The sequence below is a fragment of the Aristolochia californica genome, unplaced genomic scaffold, assembly GCF_029961685.1.
Source record: "Aristolochia californica isolate CCGP_79_NKW_82.1479 unplaced genomic scaffold, dmAriCali1.0.hap1 SCAF_3, whole genome shotgun sequence".
Lineage (NCBI taxonomy): Eukaryota > Viridiplantae > Streptophyta > Magnoliopsida > Piperales > Aristolochiaceae > Aristolochia > Aristolochia californica.
In genome coordinates, this window is record NW_027181992.1 from 20,046,754 (window position 1) to 20,054,935 (window position 8,182).

At 43.3% G+C, this 8,182-nt stretch overlaps 1 pseudogene; it reads right to left on the reverse strand.

Annotated features, from left to right (window-relative positions):
• Positions 1-299: 299 nt before the first annotated feature.
• On the reverse strand, positions 300-5,113 carry LOC137959446 (probable galacturonosyltransferase 7; annotated as a pseudogene).
• Positions 5,114-8,182: the final 3,069 nt, after the last annotated feature.

Consider the following 8,182-nt stretch of genomic DNA (forward strand, 5'->3'; position numbering starts at 1 on the left):
TAGAGTATCAGAATATTACAAATCCTGCCCTACTTGAAAATAATCAATTTAAATGACATAACTAGCTAAGTTACTGAACTACTCCATTGAGTCACTGACTCGTCCACATCACCTCTAGACTACTCGTTGCTATGGAGTCCACAACATCACTCCCCTCTTGGAGAACGAGTTTGCCCGCGAGCTCGAAGGTAGGGAAGGCATGCCGAAATGGATCTACGGTATCCCACCTGAAAGGAGGAAACAATTTTTTTTTTTTTTTTCCGAAAATCCCTTTTACATGGGTGCCCTTTCTGTAGTGTTTATCCCATCCAATAGACCAGCCACAATGGCCTCATAAGCCTCTGCATGCAAGGAAGCCACCAACCGCCATGCCAAAAGTTCAATGAGATCCTCTGTTGTAGGGACTCCAACCAGTAGCCCCTGTATTGGTTTATGCCAAGGTCTAGCCATGGTTTCATGTTGCCATTGTAATGCAATACAGCTGCTTGCTTTATCAATTCTGTATCAACCCAATAGTTGTAGCCCAATCCTGACAATGCCCATGAATTGTCTAATGCAGAAATCCAATTCTGAAATGCAAGCAAGTTCGCAGGCAAGGTTCTAGCACTCTTCAAATCCTTATCCTCGCCCTGTGGTTGTAGGTGCGTCGAGTAGGTTTCCGTGAGATTACTGTCTCTCCACCTTTCCAGATCGATCACATTTAGACCAGACATCCATGCACATGAGTTGCTATCAAGAATATTCTAACCCAGAGAACTTCTAAGCTGACCAAGCCTCACCCTGCAGTACTCTACTGCCCCATTCACCTTTCCTTCCATATCAAGGCTCCACAAAGGCGACAAATCTCGTTTAAGAACAATATCATCACCCAAAACTACCACCCTTTGAAAATTTGGAAATATTTCGGGAAGGAAAAAGTGTATTGATCCAAATACAGATATATATTCCGTTCTTGTCTGGATGGCAGCCGGATTGTCGGCACTTCGGATGGAAACACGGAATTCATCAAGGACCAATTGATGAGATACAAAACCTTCCATATGTTTGAGGTTCAGGTCATCAATATTCAGGACATCAATGGCCGCATTTTGGTATTTGTGTCTGAAAAACCAGAGCTTCATTGCAAAATAGTTCTGCCCATCAGTGACCACATGAAAAACCTGGTTTACAGTCTCCTCTGCTGAATGAGATCTGAAGTATTCGACTGTCAATATTATTGACAAACAGTGGATAGTCTTTGGCACAGTATCAACACCAAGTTGGTATAAGAAAGCACTCTGTTTCATGTGAAAATGAGCTTCATCCTCAGTTAGATCAAGTGACTGCCTAAATTTCTTATCCACATTGCTGGTGCATGCAACATGTTGTTTCACTTTGGAAATTACTGGAACCATCTGATATGGCCACATGAAGAGAACACGAAGGTAGAGCCGGACATGGCTAAGGTCGTTGGTAATTTTTTAGTGGGTTAGTGGGTTAACAGTTATTTACTTTTAATGGGTTAATTAGTTCCTTGATCGTAGGAGGTTATTTCCGTTTTCATAGTCATGGGTAGTTTCTTGTATGGCTATATATAGCCGGGATGAAATGTAACAGATATGAGTGATTAATCTAGAAATCTATCTTCCTTACTCTGTCTTCTCCTTCTATGTTCATTCTCTGTTCATCTATTATTCTTCATCTTAAATTCTTGTATCAGTGGTATCAGAGCTGTTACGACTGCGGGATTCCATTCCGCGAGTTTCCTTCTTCTGTCTCTACATCTCTCTCTGTCAACGCTCTTCGATTTTCCCTTCTCTACCAAGAAAAGCAAATTCTTCCCTTTCTTCTTCCCATGTCTCTTTGTCGCTGTCTTCTGCAAGAATCGTCTTCCTTCCTCTGTCGCCGGGAAGAAATTTCGAAAGCCCGCATCGAAAATCTCTGTTCGGGAAGAAAACAAAGCCACCGACTTCCTCAACGCTGTCGTTGTTGGGACTCGACCTCTGCCACCGAAGCCGTCCTCTGACTCTTCGTCTTTCTGCCGCCGGGAAGAAATTCCAAAAAAAACCACATCGAAAATCTCTGTTCGGGAAGAAAACAGAGCCACCGACTTCCTCAACCCTGTCGTTGCCGCCACCGGGACTCGAGCTCTGCGAATGAAAGAGACATCGCCTCCTCGCCGATGCCGTTGCCGCTGAGAACCAGATCCGCAGATCTTCCTCAACATTGCCGGAATCGACTTTCACCTCCTCGCCATTACATCCTCGCCGCTGCCGTTGCCGCTGAGACTCAGACCCGCAGATCTTCCTCGCTGTCAGAATCGACGAAATTTTTTGTTTCCAAAAACCGGAGCAGATTTTTTTTTCTCTTCCTGTTTCCGTCCCGTTCCCACACATTTTTCCATTTTTTCTCCCTCCTGTCATCAACTTCCCTTAAGCAATTCCATTTTTTTTCTCTGTCAGAGATTTTTTTTCTCTTCCTGTTTCCGCCCCCGCGTCCCTCGCATTTTTTTTTTCATTTTTCTCCCTCCAGTCGTCATTGTCCCTTAATCCGTTCCATTTTTTTTTCTCTAAAAAATAGCTCTTTGTCTTATTTTTTTCTCTTATTTACACTTCATCATCTTTCTGTCTCCTTCTCTCGTTCTAAAACGATCATCTTTTCTTCCTAACCAATTCTAATAGTTTTTATTTATTTATTTATTTATTTTTATTTTTATTTTTCATCGTTCGAAAAAAAAAATTGTAGTCTATGGATACTCGCAGCAAAACGAATGCAGAGTTCCGCAACAAGGTCAACGAAATTTTGGCACGACATGAATCAAGTTTTGATCAGGTGAACGCAGCCTTACAAGCCGTGTTAACCGAGCTCCAGGCTCTTCGAGCCTTCTGTAGCCAAAACATTAGTCTTTCTGAAACCAACCCATTTGCACGTGATGAATCCTCACACCCATATATTTCTCGCACAAACACCATAAATGACCACTCTCATCACCACCTCAAGTTGTCCTTTCCAAAGTTTAACGGAGATGACCCAACTGGATGGATTTACAAGGCTGAGCAATACTTTGAATTCAAACACATTGCACCAGAACTACAAGTTCAGCTAGCCTCCTTTCATTTAGAGGGCATCGCCTTGCAATGGCACAGGTGGTTGATGAAATTTCGCGGACCATTCGCATGGGATGAGTTTACCAAGGCTATACAACTTCGATTTGGTCCAACCGACTAGGAGGACCCTTCAAAAGCTTTGAATCGCCTTAAACAAACCACAACCGTAGCAGCTTATCAAGAAGCTTTTGAAATGCTTTCCCACCGAGTGGACTGCCTATCGAAAAAATTTCTAATTGGTTGTTTTATTGCAGGACTTCGAGACAACATTCGCATCAACGTTAAAATTAAACAACCTAGAACCTTGGCAGATACAATAGGAGTGGCTCGGCTCATCGAGGAACGCAATCACCTGCAGAGGCAACCAAATCACCAACTACTTTCACAACCAAGTTTTGCGACACCAAAGGTCTCAGACAAACCAATAGCTGGGGTGTTAGGACCTCCATCAACCCAACACATAAACCAAAGCTCTAATACTCAACCAACAACCTTTCCCCGAATAACCAACCAAGAAGCACGAGAATGTCGAGAGAAGGTGTTATGCTATTATTGTGATGAGAAGTTCGTTCCAGGCCATCGTTGCGAACGACCACAATTATTTATGATCGAGGATTTTTCCCCTATGGGCATCGGGGATATTGAGGGCTATCAACCAGAACCAGACCCTCCATGAAGTTTACAAAGTCATTACGAAAGTTGGTCTGGTGGTTTATATACTAGCTTAAGGACAAGGATCTTATCCTAATTTCATCCTTGAGGACAAGGATTCTTAAGGGGTAGGGAATGATATGGCCACATGAAGAGACCACGAAGGTAGAGCTGGACATGGCTAAGGTCGTTGGTAATTAGTTAGTGGATTAGTGGGTTAACAATTATTTACTTTTAATGGGTTAATTAGTTCCTTGATCGTAGGAGTTTATTTTCGTTTTCATAGTCATGGGTAGTTTCTTGTATGGCTATATATAGCCGGGATGAAATGTAACAGATATGTGTGATTAATCTTGAAATCTATCTTCCTTACTCTGTCTTCTCCTTCTCTGTTCATTCTCTATTCATCTATTCTTCTTCATCTTAAATTCTTGTATCACCATCTTCTGCATCTTTTCTTCAACATGAAGTGGAAGATCAGAATCTGTTGTCGTTTCACTGAGCATGTGCTCATATTCTTGAATGTTCATCTTCATTTCATGTGACAGCTTATCCTGTGTTGGAAGTTTAGCAACACTAGGATAATAAGCTCTAGCCACAAAAAGCTGATTCTTTAATTGCTTCACTTTAGAGTCCTGCATTCATTTTGTATGCTCATCACGCCAAAGGCAGTAGCTACCAAATTTAAGTTGACATGAGGCTGCAGTTGCATCACTCTTGTCTTGGTCCAATTTGTCAAAAGGTGTATACCAGTGGTGTGCATTTGCCACTATATTCAGAGGCATCAGTGCTAATATGAATGGAAGATAAGAAATTGTTGGAAGCATAACTATAGATGCTGAACGGGTATAATATCTCGTTGTACACATTGTATTTATGTCATCAATAACTACAATGGACTGATGAAGAGCATCAACCACCCTGAGAGCCGTTCTAGCCCATTGTGGGGCATCACCAAGATGTTTCTGAAGCAACTCAATACCAACCTCAGTCAGTCCAGTGGCAGATGTGGAATTAGCCAGTGCCTTTGGAAGTAAAGGTGGGCTAGTACCAGGCTGTCCAGAGAGGAGCACGTTCTGTGGAGGAGTAATTTGAATGACTGTTGTTTGCTGCTCGACAGGAGCCTGCTCAGTGGCAACAGTAGGCTCATGTTCCTCATTCAACCTTCTATGCAATTCAAGGCTAACTTCAGCCTTGCGCTCTTGGAACGTTACGTGGTGGCCGGCTAGCTCAAAAATCATGGTTAAAGCGGCGAAATCCCACAAAATTGGTCCCAACATGTGGAGCCATTTAATGCCGAAAACCATATCGAATTCTGCAAGAGAGGTAATAAGAAATTCGGCCTCGAACTGCTGACCTTCAATGGAAAACATCATTGCCTTGCTGATTCCATAGTGTTAGGTTCTTCCCTTGCCATGGATCAAGTCACCCTTCTTTCCTCTCTTCCCTCCATGGTTGATCTTGACGTTGGAAGAGAAACCTTGTTTCTTGAACGAGTAATGGTGGAACTCAATTTAGAATGAAGGAGCTTTGGAGGAAGCTCAACCTTGGACCTCAAAGGGAGAATCCGACCTTGACCTCTGAGGGAGAATCAGACCTGTAAAATATAATTTTCTCAAAACTTGCCTCTCTTTTCCTTCACATCCCCCTAAATAGGGTTGAGGACGAAAATACAAAGATGACCCATTAGGTCAAGTGGTTAACGCCACATTACACTGAACCAACCCAAATTAAACCAAACCAAATAAAGTAAACCACACCGAATTGAAATTACATGAAAAGTAAATTGACATAATTTAATTCCTATGCCTATGGATAACTCGTGATGCTATGGAGTCCATAACATCACCCCCCTTGGAGAAAGATCTTGTCCTCAAGCTCCAAGTATGGGTAGAGGGTGCGAAACGCCGCTAATGGCTCCCATGTCGTGTCACTGGGGTTAGCATCAGCCCATTGCACTAAGATCTCCCAATCACCGTGAATACGACGAGTTTGTAATACCTGTGTCGGGGTAGAAAGTACACGTCCCTCATGGAGTAGTGGCAGCGGGGTGTGCAGCATTGGCGAATCACCTTGGAAGGCCTTTAATTGTGAGACATGAAAGACGTTGTGAATTCTGGCCTTTGGTGGAAGCTGCAATCTTTAGGCCATTGTCCCAATGCGCTCTATCACCTGAAAGGGACCAAAATATTTTGGAGAGAGCTTGTGACGTTTGGAGGCTATCAACGACAGCTGCTTGTAGTGTTGGAGACGCAACCAAACATAATCTCCAGGAGAAAAGAAGACTTCCCGGTGCTTCTTGTCATAATATTGTTTCATAGAATTTTGTGCCTTCTGTAGATGAGTGCGCACCTCTGTGATGAATGTGTCTCTTTCAGCCAATGCTTGGTCCAAAGTTGCGACTTTAGAGGCCCCTGGTTCATAGGCTAATGGACGGGGAGGTTCTCTACCATATACCACCTTGAATGGGGTTGTGCCGAGAGCACTGTGGTAGGAGGTGTTGTAACAGAACTCAGCCCAGGCGAGCCACTTAACCCACCTGTTAGGTGAGTCCCCCACGAAACAGCGGAGATACATTTCAATGGTTCTGTTGATGACCTCTGTCTGACCATCAGCCTGTGGATGGTAGGCTGAAGAAAAGGCTAACGTTGTGCCTTGTAACTTGAAGAGTTCTTTGCAGAAGATACTTGTAAAGATTGCATCCCTATCACTGGTAATTGAATTAGGCATCCCATGTAATCGTACAATGTTATCCATAAAAAGTTGAGCTACCTGCGTTGCAGTGTAAGGATGTGCCAGAGGAATGAAATGCCCATATTTAGAGAAACAATCCACCACTACCAGGATAACAGATTTACCTAACGAAGAGGGAAGTCCATAGAAATATCAGACCAGACCTGTGACGGAAGCTGAAGTGGTTAGAGCAACCCCGCTGGACTTAATGTTTCAAGTCTGACAAGCCGCCACATAATCAGCTATACTGCGCTTCATGCCCCTCCAATAAAATTCCCTGCTGATTCAAAAATATGTTTTTTTTTGGCCTACTGTCATGGAAGGAGGCCAAAATGTTGTTAATCAGAGGGGATGTGTGGTGTAGAAAAATTCTGTTTTTGTAGAGGACGAGATTGTCCTGAACCGTCCAATGTGGTGCCGCTGTGTCCTGCTGGATATCCTTGCATAAGGAGATAATATCTGGGTACTGTTGTGCCTCTTCCTGTATAGAATCCAACAAGAGAGCTCTGGGCTGACTGATGGCGTTTAATTACGGCTCTGGAACATCCCGGCGAGATAAGGCATCAGCCTCTACATTCAAAATTCCCGGTTTATACTCGACAGAAAAGTCAAACCCCATAAGCTTACTTAACCAATGCTGTTGTGGTGAAGTAGTGAGACGTTGCTCAAGAAGATACTTGAGGCTGCAATGATCAGTGCGAATAAAAAAACAACGTCCCCAAAGATAAGGGCGCCAATGCTATATAGCTTTTGCCAATACAATCAATTCCCTCTCATAAGCTGCCAACTTGTGGTGGTGTTGGCCCAGTTGACGGCTAAATAAGAAATCAGGTGGCCCTGTTGGTGCAACACTGTGCCAATACCGCCCCCTGAAGCATCACATCCCACTACATAGAACTCCTCAAAGTCGGGGAGCCACAAAACTGGGGCTGATGATAAGGCGTCTTTCAATTGCTGAAAGGAATGAGCTGCTATCTCTGACCAGGTAAAAGCATTTTTCTTGAGGAGATTGTTGAGCGGAGCTGCAAGCTGGCCATAGCTACGAATAAATTTTCTATAATATCTAGCTAGGCCCAAAAATCCTCTTAAGGCTGTAATAGATGTAGGAATAGGCCAATCTGTGACCGCTTGTATCTTACTCTGGTCTATCTTCACCCCTGATGCTGAAATAACGTGACCCAAATATGCCACTTTTGATGTGCCCATAGAACATTTTGACCGATTTAAAACCAAATGATGTGAACATATAAGAGAAAATACCTGGTGAAGGTGCTGAAGATGTGCTTCCCAGCTGTTGCTATAGACCAAAATATCGTCGAAAAAGACCAATACATATTTTTGCAAGAGAGGGGAAAATACCTCATTCATGAGGGCCTGGAAGGTGGAAGGCGCATTTGATAGACCAAATGGCATTACGAGGAATTCAAAATGGCCGTGATGGGTGCGGAACGCTGTTTTCTCCACATCTGATGGATGAACTCGGATTTCATGATAGCCGGATTTCAAATCGAGTTTAGTAAATATAGTAGCTCCATGTAGCTCATCTAACAGTTCGTCCACCACTGGAATAGGAAATTTATCTTTAATTGTATGGGCATTGAGTTGTCGGTAATCCACACAGAACCTCCATGACTTATCATGCTTGCGGACTAGTAATACCGGTGAAGAAAGAGGAGACCTGCTGGGCTAAATAATACCCTGTGCTAACATCT